The sequence below is a fragment of the Schistocerca piceifrons genome, chromosome 11 (assembly GCF_021461385.2).
Source record: "Schistocerca piceifrons isolate TAMUIC-IGC-003096 chromosome 11, iqSchPice1.1, whole genome shotgun sequence".
Classification (NCBI taxonomy): domain Eukaryota; kingdom Metazoa; phylum Arthropoda; class Insecta; order Orthoptera; family Acrididae; genus Schistocerca; species Schistocerca piceifrons.
In genome coordinates this window covers 122322598-122339736 of record NC_060148.1, presented here as the reverse complement: position 1 = coordinate 122339736, position 17139 = coordinate 122322598, and the positions used below count along the sequence as shown (strand labels likewise).

The window sequence follows — 17139 nt, the reverse complement described above, 5'->3', positions numbered from 1 at the left end:
AAATTCAAATAATATCACATCACAGCCAATACAGATTAAGCGTGGAATATACCAAGGAGACTCATTAAGTCCTTTCTGGTTCTGCCTTGCTCTGAACCCACTATCCAACATGCTAAATAATACAAATTATGGATACAATATTACTGGAACATACCCACACAAAGTCAGACATTTGCTATACATGGATGATCTAAAACTACTGGCAGCAACCAATCAACAACTCAACCAATTACTAAAGATAACAGAAGTATTCAGCAATGATATAAATATGGCTTTTGGAACAGACAAATGTAAGAAAAATAGCATAGTCAAGGGAAAACACACTAAACAAGAAGATTACATATTGGATAACCACAGCGACTGCATAGAAGCGATGGAAAAAACAGATGCCTATAAATATCTAGGATACAGACAAAAAATAGGAATAGATAATACAAATATTAAAGAAGAACTAAAAGAAAAATATAGACAAAGACTAACAAAAATACTGAAAACAGAATTGACAGCAAGAAACAAGACAAAAGCTAAAAATACCTATGCCATACCAATATTGACCTACTCATTTGGAGTAGTGAAATGGAGTAACACAGACCTAGAAGCACTCAATACACTTACACGATCACAATGCCACAAATATAGAATACATCACATACATTCAGCAACAGAAAGATTCACATTAAGCAGAAAGGAAGGAGGAAGGGGATTTATCGACATAAAAAACCTACATTACGGACAGGTAGACAATTTAAGAAAATTCTTTATACAACAAGCAGAAACTAGCAAAATACACAAAGCAATCACTCATATAAATACATCGGCTACACCACTACAATTTTATAACCACCTCTACAACCCTTTAGATCACATAACATCAATAGATATGAAGAAAGTAAATTGGAAAAAGAAAACACTACATGGCAAGCACCCGTATCATCTAACACAGCCACACATAGATCAAGACGCATCCAACACATGGCTAAGAAAACGCAATATATACAGTGAGACAGAAGGATTCATGATTGCAATACAGGATCAAACAATAAACACCAGATATTACAGCAAGCATATTATTAAAGATCCCAATACCACAACAGATAAATGCAGTCTTTGCAAACGACAAATAGAAACAGTAGGTCACATCACAAGTGTATGTACAATACTAGTAAATACAGAATACCCCAGAAGACATGACAATGTAGCAAAAATAATACATCAACAACTTGCCATACAACATAAACTAATAAAACAACACGTTCCCACATACAAGTATGCACCACAAAATGTACTGGAGAATGATGAATACAAATTATACTGGAACAGAACCATTATAACAGATAAAACAACACCACGTAACAAACCTCACATGATACTTACAAACAAAAAGAAGAAATTAACACAACTAATCGAAATATCCATACCCAATACAACAAATATACAGAAGAAAACAGAAGAAAAAATTGAAAAATACATCCAACTGGCTGAGGAAGTCAAGGACATGTGGAATCAGGATAAAGTTGACATTATACCGATTATACTAGCAACTACAGGAGTCATACCACACAATATCCACCAGTACATCAACACAATACAGCTACATCCAAACTTATATATACAACTACAGAAATCTGTAATTATTGATACCTGTTCAATTACCCGGAAGTTCCTAAATGCAATGTAACATATACCGTACAGTTAAAAGGAAGTCACGCTTGATCAAGATCTGTGTCACTTTCCATTTTTAACTAGACATAACGTCTGAGAAAGAAAAGAAATAATAATAATAATAATAATAGTAATTATAATGACAAGAACTTTATTCATCATCTTATGATACAAGGATAATTTTGCTTAATTCATGAGTTCATAACAAAGGGCTACACATATGGACATTTTTTACAACAAACTTTGATATAATAAGGCTCAGGTCTAAAAGTTATTTACTTGTAGGTGAGCCTTCATTTGAAGGAAGAGAGCCTTTCACCTTAACAGCTAAGATGTGTACCAACAATATAAGGAAAATACAGATTACTAGTCACTAAAAATACAACACATTGAGTTACAGACAGGACAGGCATAATAAAAAGACACTTTAAACCAAAGCCTTCTTTGTTTTAAAAAAGGAAGACAAAAACACCCTCTCTTCCCCCCCCCCCCCCCCCACACACACACACACACACACAGTGAATGAATGACTGTGTATGTGTGTTTAATTTTCTGAATAAGGCTTTGGCAGAAAGGTAATGCTTCGCATCCTTTTGTTGTGCCTGTTGACAACTCAACATGTCTTCTTTATGGTGAGCAGCGATCTGCCTTTTCCTCATATTGTTGTTATTCCAGCCTGAAGTTTCCACTGTTTGATTTCAACTGAGATCTAATTTATTACATTAGTTATTTAAGAAATAACTTAAAACTAATACTGGATAATAAAGCGTTTCTATTAAATGATGCTAAAAGTACATAATGAGGCCTATACAAAAATGCCTTTATTCAGTGTAAAACCGAGATACTCATCCAGTGGCTAATGTGGATTGGCAATAAATATTCTTTCTAGTTTGGCTTTAAATTTTGCAGTGGAGAGTGAGCTGACTGAATTGACAAGCATCAATCCTGCATCTAGTAGGTTTCTCTGATAAAGTGCAGTTTGGTGGCTTATAAGATGAAACTGATGTATGTTTCTGGTATTATGCTTGTTCAAGTCAGTGTTTACATTTAGACTAAGAGCTTGGGGCAACATAATCAGTTTAAAAGTATACACTGACCAGCAAGAATATTATGATCATGAACCTACTATCAATATAAACCCATCCAGGCAATAGCAGCATCACCTGGTGAGGAATGACTGCTGGTGAGACACACACATGGTGCATTGTAGTATCAGTGAATATGCTGTACGTGTATAGAATGGGGAAGACCCATGACCTTTCTGAATTTCACCAAGGGCAGATTGTGATGGCCTGCAGGCTCAACATAAGCATTTCGGAAACGGCACCACTTGTTGGGTGCTTAAGCAGTGCTGTGGTGAGTGTCTTCAACAGGTGGTGAAACTAACTACAGGCATCATGGGGTTGGATGTCGGACAGTGTAGTCTGGGCAGACTGTGGTGGAATGAACATCGGAATTTAATGCTGGGCTGTGTGTGTGCGTGTGTGTGTGTGTGTGTGTGTGTGTGTGAACACACAGTGCACAGAACACTTCTAATGATGGGATGCAGCAGCTGACAATCGGGGCATATGCCAGTCTTGACACCACGACATTGGCAAGTGTGACTGCAATGGGCACGAATCTGTTGTCCTCCAGGGTAACAGCTCCTCGATACTTGTACTGCAGAATCCAACAAGTTGGCTGCAACTCCATTATGCTATGGGCATCCACAGGTCCAGTGGAGCTCGTGCGAGGCACCACGATGGCCGAGGAGTGTCGTACACTGGTTGCACGTGTGCACTCCTTCAGGACAATTGTGCAGAGTGTAATGGTACTTGAATTATGTAACCATTATGGCAGCTCACCTGAACCTCTCGATACCAGCATTATTCTACTGTGTTTCTGTGAAGTAGTTAACATATTTCTGAGACAACATTCAGATTCGATTTCATTAATGTAGAGGTACTTTGATACATTGATATGTTTATGTTGCAATGATATTATTCTTATGTGTATTCTTTCTTTTGTCACTATGATCTTTGACGTACCTGTAAGTCTTGATTTTTGGGCGCGTAAGCGATTATCAGTCAGTTAGAGAGTCGGACCTTGAGAAAGTCAAATCTTGGACATCATGTTGAAAAGACGTATATTGTTGTCAGCTTATAAAATGTGAACAGTGAGGAAGATGTTTTCAAGTATGTTTTGTATTGTGAAGTGATGTTTTGTGTGTTAGAGATATTGCAACAAAAGCAATAAAAAGGAAGTGTAACTTAAATTCAGAGTGCTGATTATTTTTTACATCATCATTGTGCTAACTTTCAAAGGTTGAATCTTCAAAGAATGGTTTGTGAAACACATCTATAAAACTTTTGAATATAGCAGAATAAAACCTAGGCCCTTTTGCATCCGAGCTTGGAATCACCACCACCTAGATTTTCGGCAATTGAGCCACAATTTTACAATGAGACCAGCGTGGGAAATACGAAAAGATAAGTGCCTAGTTTATTCATTATTACATGAAATGACTTTATTAACTGTGCTCCAATGACACCTGCCACGTAATAACTTTGTTGTTGCCCGAAAATGCAGTATTTAGCAGCGTGAGCAACACCACAATCATTATTAAATTTTGACCTTTGTTGTGGTAGGGTTGTTAGAAGAGCCATATTTCAACAAGATAATGTGCCATGTTACAACACCAGGAGTGTGATGGCGTGGTTCAAGGAACACAGTGGCGAGTTCCAATTGGTATGCTGGCTCCCTAAATAGCCAAACCTGAACTCGATTGAAGACATCTGGGAATTGATTGGAAGTGGCATCAGAGCTCATTGCACTTCTCCCCAGAATTTACCAGAATTAGGTGACCTGTGTGTCCATATGGGTTGTCAGCTCCCTTCATAGACCTACCAATGCCGTGACGCATCACTGCTGTTATCCGTGCCCGAGCTGATCGTACAGGGTATTAGGTAGGTGGCTATAAAGTTCTGGCTGATCAGTGTACAAATTTATAACAGTTAATTTCCCAGCTTTAGGGAATTGAACACAGCACGAGTCTCTTAGTTCTGCACTAAAAATTATTCTTACAGCCTTCTACTCCAACTTTACAAGCTTATGAAGATTTGCTCGTGTTTGGCATCCCATACTTCTAATCGATACTTTATACTAGAACACATTGACATATGATAAGCAGACATTATGTGGGTATTGTTTCGGTATTGGCTCTACATATTTATCGCAAATACATTTTAAGCCAGTTTACTTCCCAGTGAGTGAACATATGTATCCCAGTGTTGTTACTCCCATGATTCTGATATATATTGCTTTGATGGCAATATCAGTTCCACAGCACATCTGAATTTCAAAATATGTCTTGTGGGATAAAAATCCATTACTGCTGTTATCTTGAGTTGACAATGAGAGTACTTTCATTTGAATACTGAACTATATAATTTGTAATACAGTTTCATAGTGATCTTTATGCCTGCACACAATGGATGTAGCATCAGTATACAGAACTAGTTTTGAATTTGGGGAGCAGTATTTTGTCATTTACATAAAAAATAATCAACAAACGAAGGCAGCAAAGTACAAAGCCGAGGGTACCCTGTATTACATATCAGTGCACACAGATCTGTGTGTGCCACTCATCATTCTTAAGAGTGAAAACTGATTTTTGTGAGATCAGATTTTCTAAGACTAAAAAGAAGATATAAGATGTAGACTGGCAATGGCAAGGAAAGTGTTTCTCAAGAAGAGAAATTTGTTAACATCCAGTATAGATTTAATTGTCAAGAAGTTGTTTCTGAAAGTATTTGTATGGAGTGTAGCCATGTATGGAAGTGAAATGTGGACAGTAAATAGTTTGGACAAGAAGAGATAGAAGCTTTCGAAATGTGGTGCTACAGAAGAATGCTGAAGATTAGATGGGTAGATCACATAACTAATGAGGAGGTATTGAATAGGATTGGGGAGAAGAGGAGCTTGTGGCACAACTTGACTAGGAGAAGGGATCAGTTGGTGGGGCATATTCTAAGGCATCAAGGGATCATCAATTTAGTATTGGAGGGCAGCATGGAGGGTAAAAATCGTAGAGGGAGACCAAGAGATGAATACACTAAACAGATTCAGAAGGATGTAGGTTGCAGTAGGTACTGGGAAGCTAGCACAGGATAGAGTAGCATTGAGAGCTACATCAAACCAGTCTCAAGACTGAAGACCACAACAACAACAACAAGACTGAACAATTATCAGCATAATTACCCAGCAATTTTCCCTGAGTGTTTACTATCTCTCTCTATAAGCAACTGATGGAGATTAGCTAAAACAATATCTGTACTTGCAGATGGAGGTCTGTCTATATCCAAAATTGTGTGTCCTTTCACAACTACAGTTAATTGCAGAAAGTTCAGTGTCACCTTCAACACTTAAAGAACTTACGTCTTTGGGGCCCTAATTTTTGCCACTTTTGCAACATCACCTTAAGGCTTGATCTCCCTGCTAAATGATGAGCAGAAATGCTTTGTTAATGGGTGCATAATAAGGTTCTTTTTTGGTATACCTGTGCTCTGTAATACCTGAAACATCTGGTTTATTAACACATGCTATGATGTCCAAATCTTTGTGCTTACTTCCTCAGCTTGCAAAGTTTTGGAGGATAATCTTGAAACTGTATTTGGATTGGTGGATCATATCTGCAGATTTAATTCCAACTTGTGTGTTATCTAAATTTGCATAGTCACCACATTTTTTAATTTTTTATTTTTTGTTTGTAGCCATAAATATCCTCATTAAGCTTATCAGATGTACATGTCAACTGGGAAGAGGACACAAAACGGCCACACACAATAATAATAAAAAGAAAGATTTCAAAGGAGATCCTGACAGCTAAATGTAAAAGTCATTTGTTTTTGGATATATTACATCCAAAAGCTTAAGAAGGCTGTTAGTTTAGTATCTTCAAGGCATAATGCTGCTCCACCGAGCATCACAATAAATAGCCTGAGATAGTAGAGTACTGTGATACTACCTAAGAAGAAATTGATGCACCACTGGATGTGAAGTGCACAATTTACTCCACACAGCAGGTGCTCTAGAAGATGGACTCTCACTGTTCTGTGCCATCATGAATATTTCTCTGGTAAATACATTAGTGGTATATTCTACACTGACAGAAAATTGAATAATCACATTTTTGCTTAAAGTTCCTTAAATGGCAATTGATGAGACCATATCTGAAAAGACAGCTATCAACCCCACTTTCCACTGGAGGTATGACTACAAATTACCAAAATTCTGAAATGTGAAACTTGTAAACCTGGAGTTGATCTAGCAAAACAAGTAAGATCTGACATGTGTCCCAGATTGGACAAGAAAACAAAAGGTTACTGTCTTAGCTATAGCACACAAATATGCAGTGACTACCAAGTGGGTGTGATGACTATGTACATTTGTTTAACTCCTGGTTTAAGTAATTTACATCATTTCATTGCTGTGGTTCTTACTGTTATTCATTAATATCAGAATGTCAAAAACTACTTTGTTACTTTAAAATCTTCAATATGTTAGCTGTGGCCGACACTTATAAATGTCAACATAAGCCACTAACCCTGTGCAAAACAAGAAAATTTTTGCAATTTATTTGAAAGTCCTAATTAAGCTTCCATTTTCATGCATGTTTATTTTTAAATATTAAAACTGATGAGAGTTTCATTTCTAGGCCCCTAATTTTCAAATCTGGATGGCATCATCCTTGCACTGCAACTAAAAGTGCACCATGCATGACAGGTTCAATGTAATCTCTCCTGTCCACAAATTTGCACCTCACACATGTTGTTATCACAGGAAACTGCACCAAATATGTCAATATAATACTACAGTTCATTTTCCATATATCTAAGCAAAACCAATTCATGCCCATCCAAGTGTATCTCATCTGTGCACTGCATCTTTCCCTTAACTTTAGTGTGCTTTACAATAAATTTCATACAGAAAGTTTTCTGAGTAAATTACCCATTCCATACCTACAGCTAATGCTTGTGTAACCCAGTGTGCCTTTCAGATGTGTTTACTTGTGTGTCAATACATATGTCAGGTTTGGTTCTCAAGTGTGTCTTGAAATACGTACCCCACATCAATTTTTAAGTACTTAGTCTCAGTTGCAAAATATGTTATGCACTATCAGTGCCATTTCACTGCAAAAATTTTAAATCATGCTGGGGATATACCGATAACAAAGTTTCCGCATTTCTCAGAAATTTAATTTTAGTTGCTTCAGCCAATGAGAACTAGGGAACAAAGTCTTACACTGCCCTGTTTTGTGTGCAGTGGTCTCATGGTAATAACCAGATAGCAGCATTTTTACACTTTATTCTTACTGAGCAAAAATACTTACTTGTATCTGATATTCCTTACCATTTCCAGGCGATTTTTGGGTCTGCAGTATTTTTATTTCAATTTCTACAAAGCAAAACGATTAAATGACTAGAAAGTTGTTTACGAATTCAGTTTTAGATGCATATTTGGCATAAGATATTAACTGTCTAAAGGATAATTGCTCAGACAGTAATTAGCATTCTAGCTGTATCTTTTTAGCCAAGACTATTATAGATGCATATACTTTACTCTCAAGGTTCCTAAGTGCCCCCTTAACACATTGACTACCATGCTGCTGCCACCAGCGACAACAGCACAGCACGCTTAATGCTGTATACCTTACCTGGTGGTGAAACATGTCATTAACCATATCAGTAAACTTGTTAAATATAGAAAAACCACACCCAAGAAAGGCAGCAAGATAAACTCTCAGACAATACTATAATCTAAAAATGTAAAATTACAACTAAATAAGCAATTTCCAATTATGTGTACCAAGCAAATTATGCTTTGAGTCAGTGATTTCTTTTGCCACAATTGATTAAGAAACATGCAAACTGAAGGACTAGTGAATAATCATACTTCACCTGTGAAAAGCAGCAAAGCCATTAGAGACAGCTATGTGCATAGTCCAATTTATGTTGAAATTATCAACTTGGTACTTCAATTAAATTTTGTGAACTATAGGCAACACGATAAAGGAATCAAATGAAAAAAAACACAAAATTAATTTATTTATTAACATTGCTCGGATTTCCACATCACCATAGAGGTACCAAGCTTGATGCGTTACTCATTTTTTTTTTACGTAGCAAGTTTCGCCAGTAGGCCTATAAACCATGAAAAACACAAATAGCTACTTCTTGCTGTCTTCTCTTCTTTGGACTTTCACTTCAGAAACTCTGAAACATCCATTACAAAAATAGGTAACATCACTCACAAATCTGGATTCTGTCACTGCAATTCATAGCAATTTTACTGTAAAAATACTGACTATGGTCACTGATGTCATTTTGAACATTCAGAAATTTTCAAGTGTGAAGGAACATGTTACTGAAACAAAATATTAGAGTGATACTGAAGTTAGAATACAGTTACTACACAAATTCTGACCAACAAACGTTACAAAGATTGCAACTTAAATACCGAAGCCATTTCTCATGATAATATGCTGTTACCACAAATAATCCTCATAGTTGTACTGAAAGAAACTTTACAGGGTAACACAGTGCATCAGAATACTATAGCCACAAAGAAGGAAATTCTGTAGATTTACCAGACACTTTACTTTTCTTGCACATCATAAAATTATTATACGAAGTTACTTACCATCCATTGTCTGGAATATAAACTTTCCTTTCTCCTCTGCAAGCATGTGCTTTTGCAGCATGTGTTCTCAAATTTGCCAAGACGTTGAAAAAAATTGCAGTCATCCTGCAGGCACTTCACAGTAACTTCCATATTTGGCTCTATATGCACACACAAGGAAAATGAAGGATACAAAGTTTTCCATAATAGAAATGCTTTATCGCACATGCAACACAAAATCTGGCACTGTACATACACCCACACAGCATCACAAAGACTGGCTTGGCTCAAAGAATATCTGGGGTTCAAAAACTACCAGCGATACTGGCTAGCGTGAGAGATGACCTCATGTCATGATATAACGTCAAGATTCCTGAGGGCCTGCGAGCTGCTTCTGCAAAGGATGGCTAGGTTCAAAGAAATCCGTGGTTTGAAAACTGCCAGCGATATTGACTAGCGGGAGAGATGACGTCATGATCCCTGGATTACAGAAGTGTCAGATTCCAGCCGTCTGCTTTGACCCATGACATCATCAATATGGCAGAAATTGCTATTCTAAGCATCTCCAATATGGCACCTGTGATGTTACTACATACACATGGCAACAAACATGAAAATATGTATAAATAAGACAATAACATCTCCATCCAAAACTTCCATCAAATTAATGAGACAACTGGGGGAAATTGTGGGTTTTAGGGAGAGGTCAAGCTAAATATAAGAGGTTTTTTTAAAAAAAAACAAACAAACAAACACACACGGGAGGGCACCATGAAACACAACAAGACAACATCTACAAACACAACCAACTCATAAACACCGTGGCGTAATGACATCATCCACGACAACACCCTTACATCAATGCAGACAGGTGGAATCGGACGCTTCTGTTGACCCCATGATTCCTCAGGGCTTGCGAGCCGCTTGTCATTACACCTTCTACAGCCACAAGGCATTATACATAGCTATTTCAACTGGCACCGATGTCTCATTGGTTGGCCGTAAGAGCCAGTTAGTTGTAGCTACCGGTATGTAGATCTTTGAACGCTTCGTTATTATGATTTTCCCAGGAGCTATCTTGGTGTGTGTGTATGTGTTGTGCTTTTCTTAATTTCTCACTGTATGTTACACCATGGCTGATGTTGCACAGACTGGTGGTGTGGCAGGCTTGTGTGACGTATGGGGGTGAAGCATCACAAGAATATACAAGTAGAGCCTAGGAAAGAAATATTACATATTTATGATAAGCTGGTGACAGACGTAAACAAACACATGAAGAGACACAGTTCTGCTTCTGGAAAAGTAGGAGAAATGTTGGTTACCTCTCAGTCACCATTTAAATGCTGTGTTAACCTTAATGTAATAATGTAACACAACTGCCGTAACCAGATGGCTGGTTTATAGTCAAGTGTGCTATATTAGCAAAAATGTTATGGAGATATCACCAGTGTGAACGTCTGCAGTACCCTCTGTGCAGTGCAGACTGAGCAGAAACGTTCATGTATCACAAAAAGCCCACAAATGGGTCCAAGCTAAGGCTATAAATGAAAGGGTTGAGAGGGTTAATTACTATGCAAGTCATGGGAGGCGAATGCCAGAACTGCTGTAAAACTCTTTGACAATTAACAGGTAACTAGTACACTTAAGCAAAGTAAAGTGTCACTTGTGATGTAGGCCCTCTGGATAGAGCGTTTCCGAAGAGTTGGAGGTGCGGCCTTTCCCCTGAATTTTTACAGTAGTTTCATGAAGCACAAATAACTTATTTTAGATATTTAAGTAATGCAGGCCCTAGTTTCTCACTGCACCTTCACTGTGTTGTTCCACATCCCTGAAGATTCTGCTTCATAATTGGCAGTATTAAACATGATGGATGAATAAGTGCATTAATTCTGTTTACACGTTCCTTTTCCATCACAGTATGATATTAAGATATTAAGCAAAAACCCATTTTCTTTGCTATTTAGATGACATTTACTGAGTGCAATATGTTTTGATGCTCTCAGAGGTAAGAACTGATATACCACTTGGAGAGTGTTCACAACAAAAAATGGAGTTCAAAGAAATCACATTTAATTCTGTGGAAGGTGACGAAACTAAAGTGTACTGTATTGTATGTAAGTATTTGCCAGGTAACTAATGTTGTACATTGTTTGTATGTGTAGGTCTTTCCAATGAGTTAATGATATGGTGCAGTAATCGTTATCAGGAGAAAGAAAACTGGCATTCTACGGATCAGAGCATGGAATGTCAGATCCCTTAATCAGGCACGTAGGTTAGAAAATTTAAAAATGGAAATGGATAGGTTAAAGTTTGATATAGTGGAAATTAGTGAAGTTCAGTGGCAGGAGGAACAAGACTTCTGGTCAGGTGAATACAGGGTTATAAATACAAAATCAAACAGGGGTAATGCAGGAGTAGGTTTAATAATGAATAAAAAAATAGGCGTGCGGGTAAGCTACTACAAACAGCATAGTGAACATATTATAGTGGCCAAGATAGACACGAAGCCCATGCCTACTACAGTAGTACAAGTTTATATGCCAACTAGCTCTGCAGATGACGAAGAAATTGAAGAAATGTATGATGAGAGAAAAGAAATTATCCAGGTAGTGAAGGGAGACGAAAATTTAAGTCATGGGTGACTGGAATTCGACAGTAGGAAAAGGGAGAGAAGGATACATAGTAGGTGAATATGGATTGGGGCTAAGAAATGAAAGAGGAAGCCGTCTGGTAGAATTTTGTGCAGAGCATAACTTAATCATAGCTAACACTTGGTTCAAAAATCATAAAAGAAGGTTGCATACATGGAAGAATCCTGGAGATACTAAAAGGTATCAGATAGATTATATAATGGTAAGACAGAGATTTAGGAACCAGGTTTTAAATTGTAAGACATTTCCAGGGGCAGATGTGGACTCTGACCACAATCTATTGGTTATGAACTGTAGATTAAAACTGAAGAAATTGCAAAAAGGTGGGAATTTAAGGAGATGGGACTTGGATAAACTGACTAAACCAGAGGTTGCACAGAGTTTCAGGGACAGCATAAGGGAACAAGTGACAGGAATGGGGGAAAGAAATACAGTAGAAGACGAATGGGTAGCTTTGAGAGATGAAGTAGTGAAGGCAGCAGCGGATCAAGTAGGTAAAAAGATGAGGGCTAGTAGAACCCATTGGGTAACAGAAGAAATATTGAATTTAATTGATGAAAGGAGAAAATACAAAAATGCAGTAAATGAAGCAGGCAAAAAGGAATACAAACGTCTCAAAAATGAGATCGACAGGAAGTGCAAAATGGCTAAGCAGGGGTGGCTAGAGGACAAATGTAAGGATGTAGAGGCTTATCTCACTAGGGGTAAGATAGATACTGCCTACGGGAAAATTAAAGAGACCTTTGGAGAAAAGAGAGCCACTTTTATGAATATCAAGATCTCAGATGGAAACCCAGTTCTAAGCAAAGAAAGGAAAGCAGAAAGGTGAAAGGAGTATATAGAGGGTCTGTACAAGGGCGATGTACTTGAGGACAATATTATGGAAATTGAAGAGGATGAAGATGAAATGGGAGATACGATACTGCATGAAGAGTTTGACAGAGCACTGAAAGACCTGAGTCGAAACAAGGCCCCGGGAATAAATAACATTCCATTAGAACTACTGACGGCCTTGGGAGAGCCAGTCCTGAAAAAAACTCTACCATCTGGTGAGCAAGATGTACGAGACAGGCGAAATACACTCAGACTTCAAGAAGAATATAATAATTCTAATCCCAAAGAAAGCAGATGTTGACAGATGTGAAAATTACCGAACTATCAGTTTAATAAGTCACAGCTGCAAAATACTAACACGAATTATTTACAGACGAATGGAAAAACTGGTAGAAGCCGACCTCGGGGAAGATCAGTTTGGATTCTGTAGAAATGTTGGAACACATGAGGCAATAATGACCTTACGACTTATCTTAGAAGAAAGATTAAGGAAAGGCAAACCTACATTTCTAGCATTTGTAGACTTAGAGAAAGCTTTTGACAATGTTGACTGGAATACTCTCTTTCAAATTCTAAAGGTGGAAGGGGTAAAATGCAGGGAGCGACACGCTATTTACAATTTGTACAGAAACCAGATGGCAGTTATAAGAGTCGAGGGACATGAAAGGGAAGCAGCGGTTGGGAAGGGAATGAGACAGGGTTGTAGTCTCTCCCCGATGTTATTCAATCTGTATATTGAGCAAGCAGTAAAGGAAACAAAAGAAAAATTTGGAGTAGGTATTAAAATCCAGGGAGAAGAAATAAAAACTTTGAGGTTCGCCAATAACATTGTAATTCTCTCAGAGACAGCAAAGGACTTGAAAGAGCAGTTGAACAGAATGGACAGTGTCTTGAAAGGAGGATATAAGATGAACATCAACAAAAGTAAAACGAGGATAATGGAATGTAGTCGAATTAAGTCGGGTGATGCTGAGGGAATTAGATTAGGAAATGAGTCACTTAAAGTAGTAAAGGAGTTTTGCTATTTGGGGAGCAAAATAACTGATGATGGTCAAAGTAGAGAGGATATAAAATGTAGACTGGCAATGGCAAGGAAAGTGTTTCTGAAGAAGAGAAATTTGTTAACATCGAGTATAGACATAAGTGTGAGGAAGTCATTTATGAGAGTAATTAAATGGAGTGAAACATGGACAATAAATAGTTTGGACAAGAAGAGAATAGAAGCTTTCGAAATGTGGTGCTACAGAAGAATGTTGAAGATAAGATGGGTATATCACGTAACTAATGAAGATAAGATGGGTATATCACGTAACTAATGAAGATAAGATGGGTATATCGTAACTAATGAGGAGGTATTGAATAGGGTTGGGGAGAAGAGAAGTTTTTGGCACAACTTGACTAGAAGAAGGGATCGGTTGGTAGGACATGTCCTGAGGCATCAAGGGATCACAAATTTAGCATTGTAGGGCTGCGTGGAGGGTAAAAATCATAGAGGGAGACCAAGAGATGAATACACTAAGCAGATTCAGAAGGATGTAGGTTGCAGTAGGTACTGGGAGATGAAGGAGCTTGCACAGGATAGATTAGGATGGAGAGCTGCATCAAACCAGTCTGAGGACTGAAGACCACAACAACAACAACAACAACAACAACAACAGTAATCATTAGTGTTTATGTTGAGTATTATTAATCTAAATACAGATAAGAAAGTATTTAGGGTAATCCATGACTGGCAATATATTTTCAGAATATAACTTTAAACAACTCTACAGTGTCAGATAGACTTATTAAATTGTTAATCTGGATTTGCCCCAGCATGCTACATGTTTCTAAATTTCATTGTGGTGACAGGCTGATCTGTGGTGCAGCCCTAGGCTGAGGTTAGGTTGGAAGTATGGCATAAAGCATTCTGACATGGATTGTATTTACATACCACAACCATTTTCAGATTATACAACACATGAATGGGGCAGACTGTCTCCATTACCACAATTTCTCCAGCACCTTGCTTATAATAATTATTAGAGAGCGGATAATACTTGCTCCGTGTTATCTTGTGTGTGTTGTTGTGGTCTTCAGTCCTGAGACTGGTTTGATGCAGCTCTCCATGCTACTCTATCCTGTGCAAGCTTCTTCATCTCCCAGTACCTACTGCAACCTATATCCTTCTGAATCAGTTTAGTGCATTCATCTCTTGGTCTCCCTCTACGATTTTTACCCTCCACGCTGCCCTCCAATACTAAATTGGTGATCCCTTGATGCCTCAGAACGTGTCCTACCAACCGATTCCATCTTCTAGTCAAGTTGTGCCACAAACTTCTGATCTTGGCAATCCTATTCAATACCTCCTCATTAGTTACGTGATATACCCATCTAATCTTCAACATTCTTTTGTAGCACCACATTTCGAAAGCTTCTATTCTCTTCTTGTCCAAACTATTTATTGTCCATGTTTCACTCCATTTAAATACTCTCAGAAACGACTTCCTCACACTTAAATCTATACTCGATGTTAACAAATTTCTCTTCTTCAGAAACACTTTCCTTGCCATTGCCAGTCTACATTTTATATCCTCTCTACTTCGACCATCATCAGTTATTTTGCTCCCCAAATAGCAAAACTCCTTTACTACTTTAAGTGACTCATTTCCTAATCTAATTCCCTCAGCATCACCCGACTTAATTTGACTACATTCCATTTATCCTCGTTTTACTTTTGTTGATGTTCATCTTATATCCTCCTTTCAAGACACTGTCCATTCTGTTCAACTGTTCTTCCAAGTCCTTTGCTGTCTCTGAGAATTACAATATCATCGGCGAACCTCAAAGTTTTTATTTCTTCTCCCTGGATTTTAATACCAACTCCAAATTTTTCTTTCATTTCCTTTACTGCTTGCTCAATATACAGATTGAATAACATCGGGGAGAGGCTACAACCCTGTCTCACTCTCTTCCCAACCACTGCATCCCTTTCATGTCCCTCGACTCTTATAACTGCCACCTGGTTTCTGTACAAATTGTAAATAGCGTGTCGCTCCCTGTATTTTACCCCTTCCACCTTTAGAATTTGAAGAGAGTATTCCAGTCAACATTGTCAAAAAGCTTTCTCTAAGTCTACAAATGCTAGAAACATAGGTTTGCCATTCATTAATCTTTCTTCTAAGATAAGGTCATAAGGTCAGTATTGCCTCATGTGTTCCAACATTTCTACAGAATCCAAACTGATCTTCCCCGAGGTCAGCTTCTAACCAGTTTTTCCATTTGTCTGTAAATAATTCGTGTTAGTATTTTGCAGCTGTGACTTATTAAACTGATAGTTCAGTAATTTTCACATCTGTCAACATCTGCTTTCTTTGGGATTAGAATTATTATATTCTTCTTGAAGTTTGAGGTTATTTCGCCTGTCTCATACATCTTGCTCACCAGATGGTAGAGTTTTGTCAGGACTGGCTCTCCCAAGGCCATCAGTTGTTCTAATGGAATGTTTTCTACTCCCGGGGCCTTGTTTCGACTCAGGTCTTTCAGTGCTCTGTCAAACTCTTCACGCAGTATCATATCTCCCATTTCATCTTCATCTACATCCTCTTCCATTTCCATAATATTGTCCTCAACTACATCGCCTTGTATAGACCCTCTGTATACTCCTTCCACCTTTCTGCTTTCCTTTCTTTGCTTAGAACTGGGTTTCCATCTGAGCTCTTGATATTCATACAAGTGGCTCTCTTTTCTCCAGAGGTCTCTTTAATTTCCTGCAGGCAGTCTTATCTATCTTAACCCTAGTGAGATAAGCCTCTACATCCTTACATTTGACCTCTAGCCATCCCTGCTTAGCCATTTTGCACTTCCTGTCGATCTCATTTTGAGACGTTTATATTCCTTTTTGCCTGCTTCATTTACTGCATTTTTGTATTTTCTCCTTTCATCAATTAAATTCAATATTTCTTCTGTTACCCAAGGATTTCTACTAGCCCTCATCTTTTTACCTACTAGATCCTCTCCTGCCTTCACTACTTCATCTCTCAAAACTACCCATTCTTTTTCTAATGTAGTTCTTTCCCCCATTCCTGTCAATTATTCCCTTATGCTCTTCCTGAAACTCTGTACAACCTCTGGTTTAGTCAGTTTATCCAGGTCCCATCTCCTTAAATTCCCACTTTTTTGCAGTTTCAGTTTTAATCTACAGTTCATAACCAACAGATTGTGGTCAGAGTCCACATCTGCCCCTGGAAATGTCTTACAATTTAAAACCTGGTTTCTAAGTCTCTGTCTTACCATTATATAATCTATCTGAAACTTGTCAGTATCTCCAGGCTTCTTCCATGTATACAACCTT

The 17139-nt window shown here is 37.9% G+C and overlaps 1 long non-coding RNA gene across 3 annotated transcripts in view; it reads right to left on the bottom strand.

The window, feature by feature from the left end:
• Positions 1 to 8841: 8841 nt before the first annotated feature.
• Positions 8842 to 17139, bottom strand: part of LOC124720064 — a 75042-nt gene continuing 66744 nt past the window's right edge. For 2 of the 3 annotated variants that reach the window (XR_007006053.1, XR_007006055.1), the window contains one exon: positions 8842 to 9482. This is a non-coding gene — a long non-coding RNA (uncharacterized LOC124720064). The remainder of the gene's footprint in view (positions 9483 to 17139) is intronic. The other variant, XR_007006054.1, reaches the window with a different exon arrangement.